The 25,892-nt window shown below is 39.1% G+C and overlaps 1 protein-coding gene across 4 annotated transcripts in view; it reads left to right on the top strand.

Annotated features, from left to right (window-relative positions):
• The first annotated feature begins 933 nt into the window (after positions 1–933).
• Positions 934–25,892, top strand: part of TULP4 (TUB like protein 4) — a 150,720-nt gene continuing 125,761 nt past the window's right edge. Inside the window, exons 1-2 of one of the 4 annotated variants that reach the window (XM_077175437.1) lie at positions 1,028–1,060; positions 1,690–1,810. The gene's annotated coding sequence lies outside the window, so the exon portion shown is untranslated. Of the gene's footprint in view, positions 1,061–1,098; positions 1,179–1,599; positions 1,620–1,689; positions 1,811–25,892 lie in introns of those variants that run through there. The other 3 variants (XM_054630706.2, XM_077175436.1, XM_077175438.1) reach the window with 3 other exon arrangements.

Raw genomic sequence — 25,892 nt, forward strand, 5'->3', positions numbered from 1 at the left:
ATTTTTGCACATGTAGCTGGTCCTCTGGCACAAAGTTTGTCCCCTTCTTGCTATAGATTGTAAGATAAAATCCTCGTGGAGCTTTGGGCAATGGTGTGAAAAATATGTACCTTTTTAGTTTCTGAAATGGTCTGTAAGTTTTGTTTACTAAAGCCAGCAGGGGCTAGGGCCTTTTCACTTTCTGCTCCCCATGTACTATCCCTTGGATGGCTTTTCTAGAGCTGATAATTGCAGTTCATTCGAGGTTTTCTTAAACTACTGAGTGCTTCACACCTTTCATGTTCAGGCATTTTGTCATTCCTTTCTGAAGAAAGTGAATGTGCATTGAATGTGATACCAGAACACAGCGTGACAGTTTGCTTTTACCGAGGCTCCCCCAGGTCTTGTAGTGTTGGTATCTCTGGACTGTATCCCGAATTTCCAAGTTTGAAGGATAAAGGCATTCTCTCCGACAAGACACCCCCGTGACCCATTACTGTAAGCATTACATACCCCCGTGACCCATTACTGTAATGGTCCCATTATTTTCTGGGACCAAAGATTACGCTTAGCCCAGAACACTGGTCAGCACAGTTAATTTTCGCTCGCTGTGTTTGGTGTGAGTAAAAAATGCAGGAATATAGCGCTTGTTATTCCTGCGGGGAGGAGTGCGAGATACACGATGGGGCTCGATGCCCCCGATATTGGCACCCGCTTACTCTCCTTCTTTCTCAACCCTGAAGGCAGAAGGGGTAAGCCCGCTCTCAGCGCTTTGCTGTCACATCACGCCCGCTTTTGTGGTTTCAGCGGGCGGTGAGGGGCTGGGGGGGCACAGGGATTTTTTCCCCCGTCAGACGAGCTGTTCCCACGCCGCGCTGCGGTGTGGCCCCGCCGTGGCCGTGGCCCGGCCAGGTCCCGCGGGCCGGGCTTGCGGACCAGCCCCGCTCCCGGCGGGGCCCATCCCGGTGCGGCCGGGGAGGCGGCGGGGGCGGAGCCGGGCCGGGGCAGGGCGGCGGTCACGTGGCGGGGTCACGTGGCGGGGGAGCCGGGCCCAGCCGCCGCCGCCGCCGCTCCGGGAGCGGTGAGAGACGGAGCCGGGAGGGCGGGCAGGGAAGGAGGGAGGGGAACAGGGAGCGGGAGGGAGGGAGCCCGCGGGCGCGAGTGGCCGCCGCCCGCTCCGCCGCCGCTGCCGCGCCGAGGTGAGTGCGGGAGGTGGGGCGGGATGGGCCGGGAGCTGTGCGGGGCCGCGGGCGGCTCCGGGGCTGTTTTCCTTTTGTTCCGGTGGGCGCCGGCCGCCGGCAGGGCGGTCCCGCTCCCTGCGGGCGGGGGGTCCCGGTGCGCCGCCGGGACGTGCGTGTCCGCCGTGCGCCGCGTCCTTCCCGCCGCGGCTCCCCCGCGCCCGCCGGGCACCGGCCGGGATGAGCCCCGGGAAAGCGGGCGGGAGGCTGCCCGGAGCCCCCATCCTGCCCGTGCACCTGCGGCTCTGGGCCGTGGGGCAGGGGTGGTGCCCGCCCTTCCTCCCCCGGAGGTACGGGAGCGGCCGGGGGGTCCGGGAGCCCCGGGCGGCGGCGGTGGGGAGGGAAGCGCCGGTTCCGGCATCACCTGTGACTCTCCGTGCACCGCCTGTAGCGCTGCCATTTGTAAATATTTTTGTCTTTTTCTTCCATTTTTCCCCTTTCCCGCTCCGTCCCCGCCGTGCCCCCGCCTCAGTGGGGCTGGGGGTGGCGGGGGCCGCACGGCTCGGAGCTGTGCCCCGCGCTGTGCCCAGATCCGCCTCAGGAGCGCAACTCCTTCGCATTCTTTGTGTTGTGGCTTCTCGTCGTACCTTTCCGTAAGCGTCTGTGCGCGAACGTGTTCCAGCACCTTGGCTCCCTAAAGGTTTCCGAAAAAGTGTAGGAATCGTTCACCAGTTCAGTGCTTAAATTTGTCTGAGGCATTAGAACAGGCGATTAAAAGCAGCTGTATGGGGTGAGATCAAAGGTCTGTCTTGTTTGGATTGCCGTTTCTGCAAGTGGCACATAGCAGATGCTTAGGAAACACCATAACAACAGGGTGAGCGTGCTGTGATTCTTTGGGAAACCAGCCAGGCCTCCAGCAATTTGAGGTTAAGGGATTGCCTGAGTCAAATGTGATGTTTTTGTATTTAAGAGTCCTTTTTTGCCCGTGGCTTAGATATACATGTTTTTCAAACAAGAACTGAACAAAGGCCTCTTAATAGAAAATGTTTATTTTTAAAAAAATACAATTGCACTCATATTATTGTCATAGGTAGTTTCATTTTGCCAAGATTAAATTTGCCTGTCCAAGGATTACTGATTCATGAGCAACATCCCGTGTTTTGAATAGGGAAGGGGTATTTGCAATGGATATTTTCTATCTATGAAAACTGTAAATAAAACAAATATTTCTTAATGTTTGTTTTTGAAAATAATTTGCAAATTTTGAATCTTAAAGTATCTGTTTAATAAAATGAAGTATAGTAAGAGCTGTGTCAAAATAGCAAGTGTTTTGCCATAATACAATATTGACAGCTTTGGAGACGATCATTTGAACCACTAACATTTACTGTTTATACTTAAGCTTAAAGACTTAAATTGTTGTCTCATTGTGTCAAGATTTCTGGTAAAATTATTTTGAGGATCCCATCACAGATTTTTCCACAATAGCAAAATCATGGTGATCCCCAGGGATGCTAGCTATCAGCTTGATCCTGTAATCCTAATTCAAGAAATAGCTTCATGCCAGCAGTTCCTAACCTGATTGCTCTTATAAGGAACATTTGTGCGAGTGGGCCTCATTTTTCACAGGCAGTGGGAATGTCAGGCAAAGTAGAGCTATTTCAAAAAACTGCATATTCCCCCACGCCCCCAATGGAATTTTGTAAGAAGGTCATTAGCAGTTTCTTGGGGGCTGAAAGGAGGTAGTGGGTTGATAGTATATATAGATAGCTATTTATAAGATTAAAAATAGCTTAGAAAACTGACAACTGGAGCTGTTATGAATGATTTTCATAGAAAGACAATTTATTTTTTTTGTACATTGCATCACAGCTTCTGACAACAGATTGGATTTCTCACCTAGTCAACAGATGTTTATTGTAAAACCTTTAACACATTCATTATTCTATGAAAACCCTACTCATGTTGAACTATACTGAGCCTGTGGTGGACAGCTTGAAATATTCATTATATTTCCTTCAGTAAGGCAATGAATAGATTTAAATGGTTCTATTGTGAACTTGCACCAAGAAAGCTGATGTAGTGCAGCTGATTCATTTTTGTCACAAAAAATTGATTGATTCAGCTGAACTTTCAAATAAAATCAGTTTTGTTTATAGCTAGCCTTTAGAAAAAGTTGTACTTGTTTTATGTAGTTATTAAGCATACTTACAATACGCAGCTTTTAGCATTGCTTTTCATTAGTAGGTCTCAAAGCATCTTGCAAAAGAATTCAGTGTAATTATTCTCTTCTTATCTTAGGGTAATTATTATGTTATCTAGTGCTCATAAAGAGATCATTGTCTGCTGTGATTGCTATAAGAAGCTCTATATGAAGGTCTAATAATAAAATCAGACTTTTTGATTTAGTTCTTTTTTTATACAATAAAACCCCAACAAACTCACCTTTCCGTTTCTGTTGTTCATTTAATGAGGACTGAGGTAATTTCATACCATACCTTCCATGCCAGTGTTGGGAGCTAAGCCTGTGCTTTATGGAGGAAAGACTTCTCTTCCTAGTGTCAGAAGAAACCTTGCCTAAGGCTTAACTAAATTCATTGATGAGTTAGGAAATGTTTCAGGACAGTTCCTGTTAAGGTGATCCAGGTACTAATGCTGCATGTGTCTAGTTCAGTTCTCAGGCTGCTCAGAGAGTTTGTCCATATGTCTCTTGATATCGATCAGGATAAAAAAAAGTGTGTGTGAATGAGTGAGGTATATGGCCAGCATTATGTGTTTTACTTCATCTCTACTGTGGTAGAAATGGTACAAAATCTTTCATTCTTTAGAGTCACTGTCAGTGTCTCACTTGTGTAATGCATCTGGTGGCAGAACAACTTCTGATGCTAGGGATGTGAAGTACACATCTTTAAGTTGTTTTCCAATTGTCTCTATCAGTTGGGATGTGCAGTTGATTATTACTAATTATATTATTAGTGCATTTTCATAGTTGCTTAGGACTTGAGGTCTTATGATGGGTTGATAGTTGGCAAAATAAAACAAAAAGGTGTTAGTTTTTCTAAAATTCAAGATAATATATTAGGCCATTGTCATTTAGGGATAAAATACAAATTAGGAAGTGTATGGTAAATTTGATAATGGAAAGATTATAACTTGAAAACTGTATAGTATAATATATGCTAAATAATATCGAAACTGTATTTCTAGACAGTGCAATGCTATCAAGAAACAGAAGCTATAACTATAGATCTAAGAAGATCTAGAAGAAGTTATAGAAGATCTGTAACTTAGATCTAAGTTGTAAACCTTTTAAGGCTTAGCTACTGTAGTAAAATGTTTGTCAGAAATTGGGCAGGTTTAGTCAGTGATTATGGTTGGCTCTCTGTAGAAACAATGCCTTGTTGGCAGACTTGCATCTAGATTTTGCTTAGATTTGTGTGGCTTTGGATTATTTGGAAAAAGGTCCAAGAGGAAATGTTTTGAGAAGTCCAGTTTCAAGAAACTGCCTGTTGCTGTGCTCATTGTTTTTGTTTGACACTTGTTTTGATCCATGCTTTTATTATTTGATCCATTGTTTCTCTATTGTGTAATTTTTGATTAATGCCTTTGTTTACATCATTTTACAGTATTTAAAACTTTAGTATCTTTTAAGTGGTTCACAATAATAGTTTTCACTTTGTGCTCACATCCATGAAAGGCCTCAGTATTAATCTGCTTTGTGCCATATCCTTGAAAGCTGTAGTATACCAGATCTGTCTGGAGAACCTCCCACTGGAAAGCTGGGCAGTGTGGTGTGGAGGTCCTTTGTTGCCTTCTGCATAGTTTGAGAGCTAACAGACCCAGCTGGTAGTCATATACTTTCCTGGTGTCCTGGGTTTGAATAGTCTCCAACATCCTTGTCTAGTGCAAAATACTCTTTGCAAAACGTTCACTTGAAGGCTGACTCTCCCATTAGAATAGAAAGATCTAGCATTTCTCAATACTCACATCAATCCATCCTATCAGTTCCTCCTCTGCTTTGTACGTGCCATGGAATAGATTCCTCTCCTTTGAAAACACTTTTTTCAGGACATGTTTGTTGAAGCAAATATCTAGCAGCTGAACTGTTTTCTAAATAAAATCCTTGTTTATCTCTTGTTTCACTAGTTTGAACAGTACATTTCAAAGGTGGCCAAATCCATGCATATAGCCATTTAAAGAGAATTGGTACAAGTACTTTACCAGGTGTCTCTGGTACCACTTAGGCAGACAAAAGACACGAAAAGGAGCCATAAATGTTGGACACAATATGCAAGAAAAGAAGCCGTCTGCATGTATAGCAAGAATATTATAGAAGAGCAGTGTTTTTGAAGATAAGTAGCAAGTAAAGTTATTGGGAAAAGCAAAGGTTGACTGCCTGCTGTGATTATGATGGATCACAGTCCACAGGAGACTCTTTAGTTGGGGAAAGACCATAACTAACAAAATTCTTAAATGAGGGAGAAAGCACTCCCACTTTTATTCTCTTTTGGATGCGGTATCTAATACAATGGCAACCTTGGTCTTTTGAGTATGCAAGCATTAGTAGCAATGTTATTGCTGTCTCTGCTTTATAAAGAACAGATCTCTCTATTCTATTGGAATGGTGGGATGACTTTTATGAAATCCTTTCAGTTGTAAATAACGAAAAAATGAAACACAACCCTAGAGATCTACCTATCTAAAATCTGATTAAAATACACAGAAGGTAGATTGACTAACACAAATCCTGTCTTGCAGATCATAGAGGGTATGGGTAATAGTTACTGTTGTATAAAAATAGAAAAAATGTTACTCATAAAGCTATTTTAAGTGTTAAGCAAAACTTTTAAGGGGGAGTGAATTCAGCTAAGGGAGAGGGAGGAAGAGTTACATACTTGTGGTGTCTTCCCCAGCTCTCACGAGTCATGTAAGTATATTAAGAACTGTTACTATATAAATATCCTGGCTGCCATACAAGTGCCCTACATAGTGTTTGGAAATGAGGGACTTGAACAGTGTAGGTGTTGAACCAGCTTTAGATATTGTACCTTCTTTTTTCTCAGGCACAAAAATATGGACCTATGAATGGCATATCAGCTGAGACCAGAGGTATTTCTGCATTGGTATCTTGTTTTTAACAGTGAATGATAGCAGATGCCCAGGGCAGAGTATGATAGGGTGTGCAAATAGCTGAGTGTCTGAAGGGAAGTGTCACTGGGTTCTAGCAGGGTGGAGTTTAGGGGTCTGTGGGCAGGTATTTAATCATTTGGGTTTTAATAGTTGTGGTGAATTTATGCCATCTTTTTTTTGAACCCTTGATTGCTTTAGCATCTGCAGCATCCTGTGGCACAAGAATGACAGAAGTTTAACATGTATATTTTTAATTTGTCTGTTGCCAGCTTGAGAGTTAAAATCTTCCATGCATTTAATTTGTTTGATGTAAACCCCTGTTTTTTTCAGTTTGTAAAATTTGATAAGAAACTTTTATGGATAAAGTTGAGTGCTTGATGTGGAACACATGGAATGTCAGGTCTTGTATGCAAACTCCTGTTTGCTGTGAAATATATAGAAAGGACTCTTCATAAAAGTTCTTTTCACTTTGAGTAAAGTCCATTCATCTTAACATGGAACCTGAGAAATTCTTATAGGAGTTTTGCTCTTAACAGTGTTTCTTTTTTTTTTTGTAAAGACTCTGTGGTTCCTATCTACTGTATATGAATTCTATCTGTAGAAACACTGTGAGCATAAAATATGGCTCTCTATAGTTGCATAGTAGAAGACTGGTATTATATGCATATTTGTCCCATTAGTCATGCAAAAAAGAAAAGACATTCCTGAATAATTTGGAAACAGAACAATGTGTAAATGAAATAGCTCTTTCCTATGGTCAGTAAAGGAACTTTCACTTAATCTGTAAAGAAATAACAATGTAGTGAAAAGGGTTTGATTTGCATTTCCCAGCTTGGATTGGGCTGGAGTCCGTTGAGGACTTTTCTAGTTTGATGTGGACTTATCCCTGGTTTGGATTTCTGTTTCTTTCTCTTATCTGGTAGGGTTTGTTAGAAGATCTTTAATGATGTTTGATGCTTAAGGCAGAGAATCCTTTATGGAACATACATATATGTATTTCTGTTTTTTAATTTCTCATCAGAAAATGGGGCTACACCTTCCATTATCCTGTAAGTGTTTATGAATTCAATTTGCTATAGCAATTAAAGTGTTTGAATTCTAGGAGAGAATTAAATAAATGCATTTGTATTTTATATTGACACGGGAAGCTACACAGTGAAAATCTGCTAACTTGCATGAATGATCAAGGGATAAAATTAAACCAGCTCATGTTACAGGTATGCAGTTTGGAACCATTTGCTGTTTTTCCAAAGTGAAGATGAAGATATAAAATAGATTAAAAATAGATTAGACCAGCAGGGGAAGTGACATGGTTCTTCTGAAGATACCTATATGAAGTCTTATGGTGAATTGTAGCAGAGCATTATGAGCAAGAATTAGTCTGTTTCTCTCCACAGCCAAAGCTTTGATGCAGCAATAGGGTTCCATTAAAAGCAAATACAAATCATAGGATTAAGTCTTCTTTCTCTGAGTTGCAGACCTTTCAGAGGTGCATTCCTTCCAGATTTTGCCAGCTCCACTAAGAGGAGACGTTCTGCCTTCCTTTATACCAGTAGAATAACCCTGTGGAACATGTATTAAATCCAATACAAGTTATTTCTCAGTGTTGCAAAGAGAATTTTTGAATTTGAAAGTCTGTTCACTGGACCTGTAATAAGATTGAGGAAAGTATACTATATAAAAAAAGTATATTTTGAGCTCAGTATTTGTGCTAGGAGCATGCCTGTACAGTATTAGTCCCTCCATCCAGAGGCCTCAGGGGCTCATGCTGGGTGAGTGCAGTGGCAGCATCTCCTGAAAAACACCTCAGCCTTCATGCTGCAGTCTGATTAGAAAGGTGCTGGTATGCTCTTCTACAGAGGAGATGAACATAGAAAGAAGACATAAGTAAACTAGCAAAGATGAAGTATACAGTCACATGTCATCCACACATTATCATGAGAACTGTGTATTATCTACTTTGCAGTAGCAAATTGCTGACTGTGTCCTTTAGGAAAACATATTCTGTCAAAAAATACCCATATCCAATGGATGAATAACCAACATGTGGATGACAGAGAGATGGTGGAGGTGCACAGAGGGGTGAAGTGAAGCAGTATGAGAATTTAATAACCATATTGGCTCTCATGGGTAGGATGCACAATTTTAGAGTCTGGCTGCTGTGGCTTTTGCAAGGTATTCTTTAAATCCTTTTAAGGAGTTATAGAGGACTTTGTTTCCTTAGTTGTTATGGATTAGAAGGCAATAACAGACATCTCCCCACCCCGCCACCCCCCCCAAACTAGTACTTACTTTTATTAATAAAGGAATTGGAAATTGCTCTTTCTTCCAAGGATTTAAATGAGAAACCACTGAAGAGAGAGTGATGTTGTAGCTTGGGAGTTGAGGAAGAAGATGTATAGAAAATTCTTAAAGTACAATTTCATTTTCAGTGATGTATTGGTCTGTTTTGCAGTTATTAATGCAGAAAGCAGGTGACCTGAATGAATGGTGGTTGTTCTGGGCTAGAAGTGACCATTAATGCTGCAAGATCTCATAAAAGATAGTCTCCTATTTCCATGAGATGCAACAGTAAAGTCTTTTGTCTCAGTCATAGGAAGTTTATGTTCCAAAGGTTGGATAGTTGTCTTCCCCTTCTCCCTTTGGAGTTTGCTTTAAATATTTCTGGTGGCTTGGAGAGAAAATATTTGTGATTTGATTGTCTGGTGCTGTGGTGCCAGAACAAGCTCTTGCAGTTTTAAAATAGTATTACTTGTTCAAGCTCCAGAAATACAGGAAAACTTTGTTGCCTGCTTTGGATTTGAAATTATGTCCATCCTTATCATCCAAGGATGCACAGGGAAACGAAGAAATAGTCAGCATTTGTTTAATGAAAATTCTCCTAAAAAAATCAAATTACCTTTGCATGGGAAATTATAATAAAAATTTTATAGTGTCTTCAGGAGGAGATTTGCTATTAGTTGTCCATTTTTTGTTAAGAAAGACAGAATGGGACAGATAGAATCGGGATCATACTGATTTGCCTCCAGGGGCGTTGTTTCAGGTTTGACAAATACCATGCCTGATGACTGAGTGTCCATAGTGATGTGCAGCTGTCTGTTTTCACTTACATTTACTTCTGCTTTGTTTTCTTGGTGTGGAGGCTTAAAATCTCATGGCTTTCTGAGCTTAACGCTTGCTCAAGCTGTGAATAACTTTTCTGCCTTGGAGTATCCTAAGAGGTTTGGGTTGTTGCCTTTTTCACTGGCAGGACCAGTGTGGAAGGACTGAATGGAAAATCCTTAAGTGCTGACATTGCTTAGTTTTGTTTCCGTTTTGATTGTCCCTAATGACATTTTTAAGTGCACCCATCCATGTGTGGGGTTGATAACACTTGATAAGAATAGGCTTGAGGTGATGGAGGTTTAATGGAGAAAGCACTGGAGAACCTCCTAAGGAGTACATGAGTTCTTTCAGTTTGTGCTCTTAATTAGGCTGTGAGCTTGAGGCATGTATGGTGTATTGTTTAAGTTTAAGTGTATTTTCAGTTGCTTGTTTGTTATGGTTTTGATTTCAAATTATTTTTCAATGTTCAGGGCAGTTTCTTCCACTCTTTCTGGTTAAGAGTTAGGACCATATTTCCTGGGTGTTGGTTGTTGTTACTGTCTTTGCCTTCATTGAAATTCACAATTTTGTGATTTTGTGGAATGCCAGGCAAGAGACTGCATTTTGTTATTGCTTCCTGATTTCCTCTACATCTTTATAGGAAATGTGATCAGGAGACAAATCTTGGGGGTTTCTTTTGTCGAGTTTTTAAAATACCTCGTTCTTTTAGCTGATCTACCTGGAAAATTACTCCAATTTAAGAATAAATAACAATTGCATGCAGGCATACTTGGCTGCACAGCAAGATCTATTTTTGGAGAAGGTTTCTGCCCTGTTTTTACTTCATTTTAGATTTGGAGTTTTACCTTCATTTGAGACATTCTAAGGAATTTTGGCTTATTTTCCAGTCCTTCATAATAGATAAGTGCATGCATCCTCTGGATCAGATTTCAGAATTGTTTTTGTAAGGGAAACCATGCTTATCTTCATGTAACCTCAGGTATTCCAGTAATTCCTAAGGGTGTGTTTGAGGTTCTGCCTCAGCTTGTTTGTTGTTTACTCGTGGGTCTTGTGGTTGGGAAGGTGAAGTAGGTTGTAGGAGGCTGCTGCCATGTGAGTGCAACAACTTAAAAAACAATTGCAGCCTCATGCAAATGGGTGTTCTGATGAAATGATAATTTAGGAAAAAACCAAAGCCATCTTATGTCAGTCTAAAGTAACGCCTAAATTTTGATTTTTTTTCACTAGTTGATGATTACAGCAGCAGGCTAGGAGGCAGAACTCCTGTACTTCTCTCTCAATTCTGACATAAGCTTGTGTACTCCCTTGAGATGTTTAAATTGTCTTTTACTTATCCCATGTATAGTGGGAATAATGCTATTTTACTACTTTTCTTAGAATCACTGACACTAGTAGAGCACTCCTAGGACACTGGATAAAGCGTTCAAAATATCAGGGTCATGTTAAAAGAAATCATGGTGTAGTTGGAATAGAGCCAAATGTTCATTCAACTGAAGATGACTAGTCTAGGTACACCTTAAGCTAAAAAGGTTGTAGAAAGAGAGGGGCCTGAAATGGGACAGGTGAAACTATAAGTACAGTTATGCAACTCCTTATTTCCTGGTGTTCTTGTTGATTCTTGATACTGTGAGCTCTTGGCTTATCCCTTAATGTCTGTAAACCATCAGAGCAACACTGCTAAAGTTACAATACTTCCAAATATTATTAATACTGGCAAAAGTGCATGGCTGGATGAGGTACCCAGATAGGGTATGTGTTTGAACATATCCACTGAAGTGCACTTGTACTGAAAAATTCCTCCACGTGTTTGTAGCAGACAGTGAATCCCAGGGTCCACAGCGTTGCTGAGAGTACTGTGTGTTGGGAGCTTTGGGAGTTAGCAATGACAAGTCTTTATCACTCATTCATTGGTAAGGGTGTATTTGTGAAAAAAGGTTACTGCATTTTATTCACCCCTATATAATCGAAAACATATCTGTGGAATGTTCAGCTTAATTCATAGAGACGCTTTTTGGCTGCAGATATTTATGTAAGGTTGTGGGAGTTTTCATTTTCACAGTCCTTTAGCAATGTTTGTATTTACTCAAGCAGTACAAATAAAGCAGGGATGCTCTTTTGTTGGATGGTCTTAGCATACCTGTTTGGGATTGTTTCTGGAGAACAGACTGCTAATTCCAGTTACAATTTTCTTTAATACTTAACTCAGCTATTATGCCTCAGATTTATTTTTGGACAGTGCAGTATACAATATGCCAAATACAATTTATCAATGTCAATGTTAAGATGAAAATGAAACATTAGTGTTATGAAGTCTGAAGTTCCACACAGCACTGTCTTTGGATTATATGTGAAGATGAGTGCTTACATTAAAGTGGTGTTCTTTTCAGAGGAAGTAAGATGTAAATTCATGGTGCAGGTATGAAGCTTGCTCTCAGACAGTCCACTGTTAATAGGCCTGCTGTTTTCTTGTGCCTGGATATAGGCAGAGACCTTGTGAAGAAGAGAATTGTACTCCAGGCAGAGGCAAATATAAAATTCCTCGGGTCACAGAGAGAAGTAGGAAAAGTCAAGAAGGTCTTTTTTTGTGGTTTATGGGTGTTTAGGTGCAAATATTTGTTCAGAAATTCACCTGAACAAATGAAACATGCCATGAAAAATGCAATGAACAAAATCACATTCTCCTCTGGTCATTTTCTTCACTATGTTTCTCAAGTTGTGATGCAAAGCTTCCTGTGTGTCTCACCTTGAGCTACTTGTTACCTCTCTTTGTTCACATCTCTTGTTCACCTATCCTTTTTTCTTTCTATTTTTTGAGGGACTTATTCTTTGCCTTTGCAGGTTTACTTGTATTCTTTGAGTAACTGAGTAAATTCAGGGATCTCTCAGGGTTTTAAATTCATCAGAAGATGATAGCACTGTCATTTTTCTTCCTTTTTCCCCTCTGCATTTTTGAGTTGTTCTTTCAGGATAGGCTCCTGTGGCTATGTGGATGATAATGTGCACAGATCCTCAAAGTGAGACTGTTAAGGTTTTTGCTCTCTAGACTGTGATGTTTGTTAGGTGGCCTGTACCATAGTACTCAGGTCTTCTCTTTCAAGCTTTTCTTGCAGGATATTTCAAAGCTGTCTGTTTTAAAGTAGAATAAGTGATAATAGGGAGAGAGAAGTTGGGGGAAATGCTGGATTCCATACCAAATGAAACTCAAAGAAGTGCACAGCTTGTTTGGCAGCATTAGGTTCTCTAGTGCACTTTGCAGCACACTTGCTGTGAACTGAGAGCCAGAGACCTTTTGTTCACTGTTTTAGAAAATTTCAGGCTCAGAACTCTGGCCAAAACAGTATTTAGACAAAAAAATGGTGTATAGACACTGCTCTGGAAAGCCATAGTTTCCCTTCTAACGTTGAGGTTTTTGGACCATTCTCTCTACTATTATAAGGATCAAAGGCTTAATGAATAAGATACTTCAAATTGTGAATTATTTGCTCTAGCACTCGTTCACATGCAGTACCTTCTGCAGAATTTTTCTAGTATTTAGTAACAAAGTAGACAGGTTTTCCTCAAGTAGTTTTGTTTAGTCTGTGTGTAATTTTTTTTGTTTTGTTCCCCTCTAGATTCAAAATCTTTACTGATTATAAACAAGACATTCTCTCATGCTGGTGATAAGTCTAAATCTGCCTTGGGACAATTGCCTCTTTCTTAGCATGATGTTAGTGGAAAGCCTGAAAGTACTGCCACACTGCAGTTTGCTTTCTCAGCTAGAAGAGCATTGTTGATTGTCAGTGGTTGTTTGGTCCTTTGTGTCATAGAAATTGGTTGTGTATAACAGAGTAGTGACATCCTTTGGTCAAATGCCCTGACTCTTTATGGTGATACCCACAATCAGCAGGGTATCATGGTGTGTTCATGGCTTGAGAACATAAAGACATATTTTGCTGAACCTAGGCCTTGTTCAACTGGAAAGATTTCTTCCTGCTTTCTACTGCTGGTTATTTTGTTGTTGTTGTTGTTATTGCATGTTTGTGTCATGCAGAAATGAAAATGAAACAAAGGTACACGGGTTTTGGCTGAGACAGATGTATTGGTTGTCAGAGAGGTGTTTTTGTGTGTCCTAATCTGTTCCCCCAGCTGTGTTTTGTGGTTACAGTAGTAGCCAAAAATATGTCTGGAAAGAATCCAGCATAAGGATAACACTCTTCTCTGAGGAGCATGCAATCTGTATAATTTTTTAAGGCAAACACCTATTATATATTTCTATCAATTGAGTCTTTAGGAGAATAATATGAAGGGAATCACTTCCCTTCTAAATTTTTCTTCAGCATTTTCCTCTGTTTTGCTTAATTGCTGAATGTACATTGTTTTTTAAATAAAACAGTCCTATCTCCCTATGTGAACTTAGTATCTGATTTATGGAGACAGGACTGTCTTGCATAGTGGATTTTATGGACATGTAATTTCTCTTGTAAAACAATGTAGCGTTTCATTAGCATGCTGATAAAAATGCATCAGCAACTTTGGTTCTATATAGTTTGGGTTTGGTTTTTGTTTTTTTGTTTGGGTTTTTGATTTTTGTCTGTTTGTTTTTGGGTGGTGGTGGGTTTCTTTGGGAGTTGTTTGAGTGTAAAAGTGTCTTACAAACACTATTACTAGTCTGAAGGGCACAGATTCTCCCACTTCCCTTCCCCTCAAACCCTGTATCCCTGCTTAGCTAATTAAACATCCCTTGTACTAGATGGCTGATGATGCTCTAACATGTGTGTACAGATTCTTGGCCTGTTTACTCAGTCCAGGTAATTGGTACCATGCCTGAAGTTTGATTTGAGCCTTTTGGCCAAGAACTTTAGCATCATGGCTTCAAAATGAAACTGCATGACTTCCACATGTTACTCTAGTGTTCTTTTTACCTTGTGAAACACCTGCCTCTTTCCAGTATGACCTTAATTCATCCCATTTTCCCAGAAGGAAGCTTGCTCCTTTTGTCTTTGCTTTCCTCTTAGAGGGATTCCCTCCAGCTCTGCCATCAGTTGCATGACTGGGATAATGCTTGACCTGACCTGATGTCACAGGTGGAGGGGAGCACATCAGCCGCTGGTCAGGTTAGAGCCAGCTTCTAAAGATGGGCTCACTGCTGCCATGTGACACTGCATGGTTTGGCAAATAACCATTGCAATTTTTCTTGTCATATGCATATGTAGGTGGCCTTGAATGAGGGGAAGTAGAAGTACAAATTTCTGCATAGCAGTCTTTTATGGACAGGATATATGCATTGCTCATGTCATATTCATCCATCTGAAATCTTGTGGATGTTGAGATTGGAATTATGAAGGCTCTATTTTTTCCTGAGGCTTTAAATAAATAAAACTAATACATCCAAAGAGATTTTTTTTTTTGTCTGCAAAGCAGACAGAATGTGTCAAAGTCTGGCTTTGTCCTTTCAATATGTCTTCTCCTGCTGTACCTGGTAGAGACTCTCACAGATTTGCTGCTGAATGGTTAGAAGAGGATGTGTGCCTGTACCTCGTGCAATTCTCTTTAGAATTTGGCTTTTTTGATTTATCCTCAGTATTTTCAACTGAGATTTGGGACCTTTTAGTGTTGTGATGAAAATGCCATGGATCTGTCATGGCAGAGGAGCCTATGGCAATAGCATTGCCAAGTCTTTTTTTACTATGCTGCATTAGAGAACATTTACGGGGTGGCTAAAAATGGATATAAAAAGATACTATTTTTAAGTAGGACTTTCTTTGTCTTAGTCTATTGTAGTAAATTTAGCCTTTCATAAAAGTTGTCAAATTGAATTAAAATAGCTTTAATAATAAATTATGTGAGTATGTATTGCTTAAATGTTTTTGCTGAGGTTTTAAAAGTGCCACAGATCACTAAAATGAGGGAAATTGCTGGGTAAATAACTGGCTTCAGTTTGCTGAAGGAGCAGATCAGCTTGCAACAGATTTTCTTCAGGCATAGAGGAAAAATTGTGTTTATTTCAGTATAGTTTATGTAATTTTTTTTTTCAAGGAGAAACTGAAAAGGATTGTTTTCTTCTTGGAAAATGGAAAAAAAAAAGAAATTTGATGTTGAGATTAGCTATTTCTACTGATGTAGTGATTCAGCATCTAAAAAGTCACCTCAGGTCAGAAGCTAAAGGTAGTTCTTCCTTTTGTTTAAAAACAAATTAATTTTTGATGAAAAACATGATTAATATGAAACTGAAGCATCTAGTATGTAGTTTTATTAGTAACATTCTCTAAATCTTCTAAACCTTGGATTTCTGTAAATGGAATTCTAGTTTCCTTTGAAAGTAACTTGATACCATTGTGAGTTTGGAAGATAATCCTAGAATGCAATTCTTTAAAGTACTACTTTTTTGGGGGAATTTTTTTTTTCTGTTACCCCAGCATTGTTGGAGATTAGAGAGACATTAGATTCTGGACTGTTGTCAGCCTTGTTCTAGCCCGGGGCTTACAGCACTTCTGGGTACCTTGTGTACTTGCAGTTTTATGTATGCATACATTGTGTGTCAGTGGGGTATATATGGCAGTTTGGAAAACATTATTCCAGAAGGAAGGACCATTTAACCATTCATTTTTTGAATGCAGACTAGAAATGGGCAGAAATATTTTGAAGCAAGATAGAAATAGACTGGAAAACATCAGATGAGCTACACTCAGGGGTCATACCACAGACTGGAAGCCAGTAATGTTAAATTCTGCCTTCTCATTTATGAAGAATGCTATTTTTCCCTTTGGTATTAAGAAAGTTGCTCCAGCTCTGTCTCATGGGTGAAGTTCCATGGTGCAGCTGAGCTGAGCTAACATCTTTCTGTTTCTGAAAGGTCTTCCCGCACCTCAGTCTTGTGTCTGCTCCTTAGCTGCAGTTCCAACACTCACCTGACCCATTAGTGATTTAATCCAAATCCCTAAAGCCACAGAATATTTCTCACTTTTTAAAATATTTATTTTGTGGTGTTGTAAGAAACTGAGTCTGCCCAAGGAGAGGTTGGATGGGCGCGTGGCAGTGAAAACAGGGATGGGGGCCAAGTGGACCTAGGAAGGGAAACTGGAGTGGCTCACTGAGGTGTCAGAGATTAAGAAGTCTTTTTACAGCTTAGGCTTCTTTGAACAGTTTGCTGTCTTGCAGGCCTTTGGGAAGGAATAGTACTTATCTATCTGACAGAGTTGCTAAAAAGACTCTGTAGTGTGTGCATTCAAGGCATCATGGGGTGTGAGAGATTTTATAGGAGCAATCCTGCCTTACTGTATATGGAATGTACTACTACTTTGGCCATAAAACTTTATTTCTCAAGAGACAAGATGTCATAAAGCTGTTGGATTGCCAGTGGTAGTGGTGGCTCTGCCAGTCACGTACCAGCTCTTTTGCTGAGGATGGATGTAGTGCTCTTAGTAATTTTGTGGTAAGAGCAGGGCTCTCTGAGTCATTGGAGGTTGCTATGAGAAACCCAGTAGTGTTTCCATAGGGCATAGCAATGTAATTATAGAAGCTTCATTTGAAAATGGGTGAGGTGTCAGTTATTTGTAGCTCTGCTTCAGAGCAAGAGAAACAATAAATGTTGAAATTATTTTCTCTGCATCTGCATGTGGTCTTCCAGGAGATAGGCTTGGGTTTGCTTTTTGTCTGCTGGAGCTCTTGCTGATCTGGGTACTGTTCTGAGAACCAACAATAAAGGACATTCCCTATCAACCCAGAACAATTGCTTTGTAGTTTGGCTTTTGGCTCTTGCAAGGAAAACAACAGATCCAAGAATCATAGAACACATTGCATGAGGGAATGTTATTAACAGTAAATGCCTTGCTATGCTCTGCTTAAAAATTTTGAAAAAATGTTGAAGCATTGAGAGAGAATAATCCTGCAACATCTGTAAGGCTCTACATAAGAAGCACTGTTTTATTGTAGAACATCCCAGCAGATGTGCTCCCCATCCCAGTGGGAGGCTGACTGCCTGGCAGGAGATAGTCTGTAATCAGATCCCTGCAGCTCTGCATTGCTCTAGTGTGTCTGTTTAGAATCTAGCAGTGTCTTGCTTCATTTTGTGGTTCATATTGCTTTCTGTGAGATGGATTTCCTCATCTGAAATGAAAATTGGTAAACATGCAAGTGCAAAATAAAGCTTGTGAGTTGGATTTATGAAAACCTATGTTATTGGTTTCAGTCAACTGAAAAATCAATTTAACTGGTTTTTTTTGGATGTGAGCTCTAGCTTCTCAAGCTTTAATCAACATAACATAACTTTCCAGCCTTTTTTGCTGACATTGATTACAAGACTTCATAAAGTATATTTAATTACAATTAGCATCTGAAGCAAAATGTAGGGATTGGAAATGATACTATTTTATTGACATTTTGCTCTTCAAGGGGGGGAAACATCCATGAAACTTGTTAATACTACCTCCTACCTAATTATCCATTAGGAAATAAAAAAATATATGCATGATAATTAAACAGATTAGATAGGCTTTGCAGATAATTTATAGCTGCCTTAGAATACTGAGAGTAGAATATCTCAGTCTGCATGGATAGGAACAAGAAAGAAGTGTTAAGAGATTTCTAAAATCTAGTGTTATGCTTTGATCACTCCTGAGAACAGGGGGAAAAATTCTTGGGTTTATTTGCAGGCCCCTTAAATGTCACATTTGTGTGGGATTTTTTTTGTGGCTAAATTGCTTAAAGATTTTGTTTACAATAGGGATTTGACAGGAAAGAATGGAATATTTGTTTTATGGGTTATCCATCAGTAAAATGTTGTTTATTCCAATTCTTAGTGATAGATTCTGGTAGGATTACTGTGGTATTGACACTGTGGGAATAAAAACAAAACTGATGTATTTGCACCTGTGAGATAACGCACATATCTCTCAGGTGCATTAATTTGTAAAATTATTTGCTCCTATATGATGATTGCCTTTAGGGGTTTGCTTTTTGCAAGCTGACTGTGGAACATTTATCCACTCACTTCTATGTTAGGGTTATTTAACATTCTTGGAATGGTGTATGCCATCTCCTTGCACTGTCTTATGGCCTTGTGGTTTTGTTAATTACACTGAATTCCACATCCTAGGAATGTAATGAGCAGATTTTTTTTTTTTCCTCATAGATAATCCTAGCAACCTTTCCACGTTCTGTTTTGACCAGTGGCACAAGCATTACACAGCCCCTTTTACAAGATAAAGACATTGCAATATAGATGTAAGGAGAAAAAACAGCAGCAGTAAAACAGCTCTGCTGTGACAGTGTACAGGTATAAACAAGGCAGTATATTCACATGTAATGTAAATCTTGGTTTATGCCTTTTTAGAAAAGAAATAGACTGATTTCAGACAAACATATAATCTGTGAATTATATATTAAGTATAACAGATTTTTTTGAATTTTTTTTAAATCTTGCAGCATTTTAATCACACAGCTAAGTAGTGAGTTGTTAGGTTGACAATCCAATGAAATCAGCATCTGTCAGGTAATGTTTGAGGTTTTAGAGTCACTGAGTAACTAGATGTTCCCATATTTAATTTAGGTATTTAATTCTTTTAATAGCTAGGAAGAGAATTTTTGTATTCTGATATTGTAATTTCTGTTTGTTCGTCATCTTTGTTTCATGCTGTCATTCAGTAGAAAAGTGAAAAGTAATATATAATTTTAGTTATTGGGATAGAATTTTCTTACCATATCATTAGGTTACCTAATTTTAGAAGCATTGTATGAAAATACTTTATCTAATACCATATTTTAACCTTTTTCTCTAATGTTTATTGTGTGCATCCATCTGTTACAGATCAAATGTAATGTCAGTTTCAAGCAGATGCTGAACTGTTGAATTCATTGTAATCTAGCTCATAGAGGTAACAACAAAGCATATAGTTTCCTCATAGTAACCTGTGATTATGTGGTCTGTGAATAATACACAGTTAATGGAGAATGTATTAAGGTGTCAGTGCAGCATTAGGCACTGAAGTACTGTACTGTCTTATGTTCCCTGAATCTAAGAGGGAACTGGAATATCCTGATCCTCTTAAGCTACTGAATTAAAATCCTGAAAAAGATGTTTTCATGTAATTTGTTTTAATAGACTTTGTAAGCTCAAGGGGATGACTGACACTGCAAGATTATGATGTTACCTTGCCAAGCTGCTTACCAGAAAAAGCAGCAGAATTCTCCTTACACCGTTTGCCAGCAGACTTTTTAAATACAGATGTTGAACCTTCAGTACAGATGTTGAGTTTTACAGAGGGAACTATCAGAGTAGATTATATGTTGTTTCTTTTCTCTGATTGTTCTGTTTTTCACCTCTTCTCAAAACTCTTAACATGGTAAATATTGAGCTTTCATACAGTTCTGGGGTACTTTGTGAAGTACTTATTTAACTAAAAGAAGATTGTGCTGAAATAGGCTTGTCTAAACATAATGTAGTCTTAGGCATAGAAGGAAAAAAGTAATGATAAAATTTTACATCAAAATTATGAAATTTCCTCAGATTGCTTTTGTCTTATTGTTACTTTTGTCTAGAAAATGCAAAGCGTGCTTGAGCAAAGTGTGATTGCAGGACTCTGACCTATATTTGTCAGACTTAGCAGGAGCTGTCTGCTAAGTAGCACATCATCTACTAAATTACTAAATGCAATCATATTACTTTCCCAAATCCAAGTTTCTAAAATGAAGTACAAAATGTATGAAGCTGATATTCTTCAACCAAATCAATCTTTCCTCTGGCTATTTTGAAAAATTTACTGTCTTCCTCTGAAGATCCTTGTGTTTCTTGGGAAAGGCAGTAAGGTGTAACTTGGCAATGGGAAAGAAGAAAATCCAAAGGGAAAAAAACCCCACACCAGCATTCCTTCTCTTGTTTAGTCATGCATAACTTTAGCTTTAATTGTATGCGAGTGCATTTGCTCTGTGTGAGTGTTTATCTAAAAGATCAGATTTAACTGTGATGATGAATCTTCCCTTTTGATTCTCATGCTTTGTAGACTCTGAATCTGAGCTTTACAAAAAAAGCATTCCTTTTGGGTATAGGTTAGATAGAGGTGCATTTAAAGAGGCATTGAGAGTTTTCTGTTGACAAAGAGAAGTAATTGGGTCCAAGTAGTTTGACAGTTACTTCATTTATGTAACTTCCTGGGGATGAAAACAACAGAATGAAGTTAATTATAGCACTAGCTACCAAGTAATGAGAATATTACTTTTCCTCACAAAACCCATGCCAATTTACAACATTTGTTGACTTTCTTGATGAAACGTGAACACTTGTTCAATGGAAGAGCATTTTCATAATTTTGTAGAGATTGGAGTTAGAAGCAACCACTATCTGGTAGTTGTACAGAGGGCATTGAATGAAATATTCAGAATTCCTACTTAAAATAACTCATGTTGCTTTTTGAATATACTTTTCTAGAGTTTTTGCAACCCTTTTCCTATTCATTCATTTTCATCTGCGATCATTGTAACACATTAATTTTTCATGTTTAAGAAAAGAGAAGACACAGTCATTGGTAGCCATCCTCCCACTGAATACCGCTGTAACTGGCAATTTTTGGCTATTATGGATTTCTTAATAGAAAGGTTGTAGTGTTCTAGTCATGCATGAGGAGTAGTATACTGCTACTTCTTATCCCCACTTCAAAATTCTGTATTTTAAGATATCTACTATTTAATATTCATATTTATATGAAATAGACATACTTCATATGTCTAGCAGGAGCTAGGCCAGTAAGAAGAGAGAATTGAGAGAATTGTGAAAATAAAACTGCTTGGGCACAAGAGTGCTCTGTGAATTTACCTAGGTGCAGATCTGCCTTCAGCTCACCCACCAGACCATGACTGTGCCTGGTGGACACCTGTGTCTTTCTGACCTCCTTGCTTCTGTCTGGACAGGTGAGCAGTCAGCACTTGGCATATTAATACAGAGCAGATCAAAACCATCATTCACCTAACAGGGCACAAGTGTATGCAGCTGATCTTGTGCCCTCTGAGCCTTGGCAGTGAAACAGCAACTTTCAGAGGTCTTTGCTTTGCTCCAAGCATTTATTTAAAGCTCCTGACTTTACTGTATTTGTTTAAAGAATTTGACTTTTACAAATGCTTCTTTAGTGATTCTTGATTATCAAGGCTGCCTCTAAAGGAACTGCTCCTTGAGTTAGTCTGTTTCCATTCTATTATATGCCTCCTTTAATACAGAGATCTTGACATGACCTTCCAGAAACAAGAGGAAAAAACATGGAACTTGGAGAAAAAGAGAGGGATGAGATGAAGCTGTTCTTAAGGTTTGCATCTCTTTGTTGCAAGGGCAGAGTATCCCTGCTCTGCATCTGGACCTCTAAGCAGTGGTGGTGAGGTGAGTGCAGGTCCTCAAACCAGCCTGGAATCTTGAGTTACAGCACGTTAGGGACAGCCAGGACTAGAGTTCAGTTCTTCACCCCAAAGCCAAAGACTGAGAAACCCAAGCTGTTTGAAAAATGCAACTCCTGTCTTTGTATTTTTAAATGCACACACACACACACACACACACACACACACACACACACACAATCTCAGAATCCATCTCACACCTGTGGTGCAGCTTGCAGGCATCACCAGGAGCTCCCTCTCTGCTGCAGCACACTGCACTTACACCGCTTCTCAGCAATTATCAGGTTTCTGACTTAAATATGTCTTGCTGTCCAAAAGACATAATTCTTGTTTATGAGGCTCTTCTGAATTTTAAAAACTGATGACATCTGTTGTTCTCTCCCTTCATCTCCCTTTCTTTTTTTTTATGTTGTTTGTTTCCATTGTGGTAGTGCATCACATACAAAGGTATATTGGGATTTTTGAGGAGAATATCGAAAGTTCAGTGTATGTTCATAAGAAAGTATTAAAGAGCCTGTGGGCAGATATTGGAGATAATTAGGAACTAGCTGGAACTGCTGCAGACTCGAGGGATGTTTGCAGGCTGCAGAATGTTCCTACGGGAAAGAAATTGCTCTGTAATTACCGGCAAGGTCAGCGCAGTCAGTTCAATGGAAAAGAGATGGTGAGAGCAGGGGCGCCCTCCCATGAAGGTCATTGAATATTCTTAGTAAGACACAGTTGTTGCCACTTTTTCATGAAGTCCCTAGTGAAGTATACATTGTCTAGGGCTTCTCTGTGCTCTGAGGATTGTAGCCTTTTCTTGAGAAAGAAGATTGACACTTACAAGTGTCAGGAATTTCTTGGTCACACTTCACAGTTTCTTTGAATCTCTAAAGTGTTTGGATGTGTTTATCAGTGGTGTGAATCTCCCAACTCTTTAAAAGGCGACTATGTCTTATTTGTACATTTTTATTTCCTGAAGCAGGTTTTTCAACACCTGTCTGGAGTGTTTCAGCTCACTTTTTTTAAATTTGAAAATGAGGCATATTTTCATGACTCATGTGTAGCTTTGACTCCAGGACATCGAAGCCATCTTAAATTCATCTTCAAGAGGAAAAACTTTACTTCCCTTTCGTCTAAGGACAAAGCCCCGAGTTCAGAAATACTCTGTGCCCAAACTTTGTTATCAATAGTCTTCAAGTGGCATACTAGTTGCAGGTACTCCTCCCTTCTGTTTCTCACTTGTTTTGTGCCTTTCCCAGTTTGCCAGTGCAGCTGAATGTGGGACAACACTGGGGCTGTGGCGGGGAGCAAAAACTTAAAAGAGCAAAAACTTTTGGGCACAGCTCAAACTGATTGAAATTGCCACAATTCCTAACCCTTTTGTGCATGGTGACTTCAGGAAGGGAAGCTCTCTTAAAATCAATCGCTGTTTTTGGAGAGTAAGTTTTCAGAGAGATCAGCTTCCAAGCCAGTTAATTTTTTTCTTCAGGCTTTTTAGGAAAGTAGTTAGTCTTGTTAAATAATTTTCTTTCACTTTTTTGATAGAATTGTTTAATGATTTTTGTTAATTTAGAGATTGGACTAAATAACGAATTGTATCATCTTACCAGCTTCTGTCTCTATAGTATTTAGCCTGTAATACACTAACGCTATTACATGATGTGCCAATTTTGTACTGTAGTGTTCAGCAGTGACCTTAGAGGTTGCTCCCACAGTCCCCATTTGATAGCTGGTGGGATCATCTGCCATCAGCTTGTGCCAAAGCAGTTGTGGCTGGCACTTTTAAAATACCTTGCTATCTTCATGGACACTGGTGTACAGTTTTTCCTTCTTAGACTGCAAAAGGAGGGAAAACTACAATTTCCTTTCACCTTATGCAGGTTTGGCAGGTAGGGAATCTGGTTAGGCTGAAGAATCCTGAAGTCTTTTCAAAGACTCTATATCTTCTATTTTTTTCCTTAAGATGTTTGGGTCATCAGAATCTTCCAAAAGCAGGCTGTGAGTCCTTATTTGTTTTGGTTTCTTGAAGATAATAATTCAGAAATAGTGTGTACTCACTTCACTTTTCCTTCTTTGCTTTCCTTCCCTTCCCAGTCCCCTTTTATCCTCGCCTTCAGATTCTCTGCTCTGCAGCCTTGAAGAGTAGGGGTTTGAATAAATATGAAATACTGAAGAGCTTGCTGCAGCATTGCTGCATTTGGCTGTGCTTGGCTTCTTTCTGTCAACAAAAGAGACACCTCAATGAAAGACGCATGAGAACAAACAAATATTTTTCTGGTTGTCCAACTGTGGCTTAACACACTTTATATAAGTTAGTAGGAACAGAAGATAAAAATGATGAGTTAAATATTGACACTACAATAAGAGAGCTACTGTTTATAAACACATTTTTAAAAATTAGTACCTAAATTTTCTGCAGAAACGTAACTTGCTGCTGGGTTTTGCATTTGAGAAGAGCTATGCTTTCAAAACAAAATGAAATAAAATAATTGTGGATCCTGCTTTCCTTTGTCACAGGTCTAATATGTTTTTGTCTGTACTTAAATGTCTTACATCACTGGGCTTAGACTCAACAGTATTAGAGGATGAGTTCAAGTAGCATCTCCCTTTGTTAAAGGGGAAATCCAGAGAAAATATATTTTCAACTACCTTTTAAGTGAGAGTGAAGGTAGAGAATTCAGAGAATTCATTGATATTTATTGTCCTAGTAGTGTCAGAAACAATTCACCAGCAAAATCAGATGGTAGTGCACTTCTGTGATTAGTCCTTGCACTAATTTATATTAGGAAGGAAAGGTGCAGAAAATTTGATGATTAAAAATCTTCAGTTAAAAATTTAGTTTTGATGAGCTCCTTCTGGAAGGCCAAGTTCTCTTTCTGTGGTCAGCCCAACGGACTTTGGGCTAGTGGTAGGATTGTGCAGGTGACACCCAGCTCTTCTTTCTATCATGCTTTTTATCCTCTGCTATTACACACTTCACAACAGAGGTGGAAGCCATTACCCTGGTGTTCCATGGAGGGGAAAAGCTTGGTTTCAAAATATGAAAATGAGCAGAACTGTGAGGCTGCTGTAATGGTGGTAGAAGAGGAGTGTCTAAATTACGGATTTTTTTAAGAGAAGACTAGTACTTGAATCTTTTAGTTAGGTTATTTCTTAGGAACTACAGAGTGCATGGAAATGAGGAAAAAGGGAATGGAAAGCATTAATATATAATACATGTAATCTTAATTCAGTCTGTATTTTGAGTGTTTGATACTACAGTCTTAAAAGTATTTTTTTTTTCTTGTCTCTGAATGTAACATAAAGGTAGTGTCAATCCTCAGTGACTCAAAGGTAAAACATTCTCATAGGTTGTATTGTATTGAAAAAGTGTTGTGTTTGAATAATGCATTTGAATAATGGCTGATTTTATTACTTTTGTAGTTATTTTAGATTTTCATCTCTCCCTGACCAGCATTTCTAATGCATTTAGGATATTTTTAAGAGGAGAAGCCTTTGGTCTGTCTAATCTTGAAAGTGATGGTAAATGGGACTAAGGTGAGAGAAGGTTATTGACCAAGATGCAGATGAGTCCTTTTCTCAACCTTGTTAGTCTTGGGTGCAGTGAATAAGGACAGAAGTTGCATACAGATTATATGCAAAGCCACTGTATCTATAGTTACCTGTATTTTAAAATCCACTTGTAAACTCTGGGTTCTTGTACAGTTCAAACAACTCTGTTTAGTGCTTATCTCTGCTCTGATATTTCAGAGACTTTGTTTTCTCAGTAAACATTTTTTTTTTATTTCTCTGTAGGATTAGTAAAGGCTTGCATCATAATACTCATGCTGCTAATATAAAATGTCAACTTTTGAATGCAGATGTCTGTTAGAAAGATTTCAGTGGGTATGGAAACAATGGCACTGATCCTTCAGAGGATCAAGTTTGCTTATGGGATAAATGCAGAAGTTTGTCTACAAACCATTGTACTCTGAAAATTTTTGTATGTTTTCCTATACATGAACTTTCTCTGGGCTGTAATTGATAAGCACCAGAAATTTGGAAAGGTGACATTTGTCATATCATCATCTTGCCATGATGAAAAAGAAATTAATAGCAGTCATTATTTTTAAAACTTAAGTGAGATGTAGTGCTGAAGAGGTCTGGCAGTGACTCACCAAA

This window comes from Agelaius phoeniceus, chromosome 3 (assembly GCF_051311805.1).
Source record: "Agelaius phoeniceus isolate bAgePho1 chromosome 3, bAgePho1.hap1, whole genome shotgun sequence".
Classification (NCBI taxonomy): Eukaryota; Metazoa; Chordata; class Aves; order Passeriformes; family Icteridae; genus Agelaius; species Agelaius phoeniceus.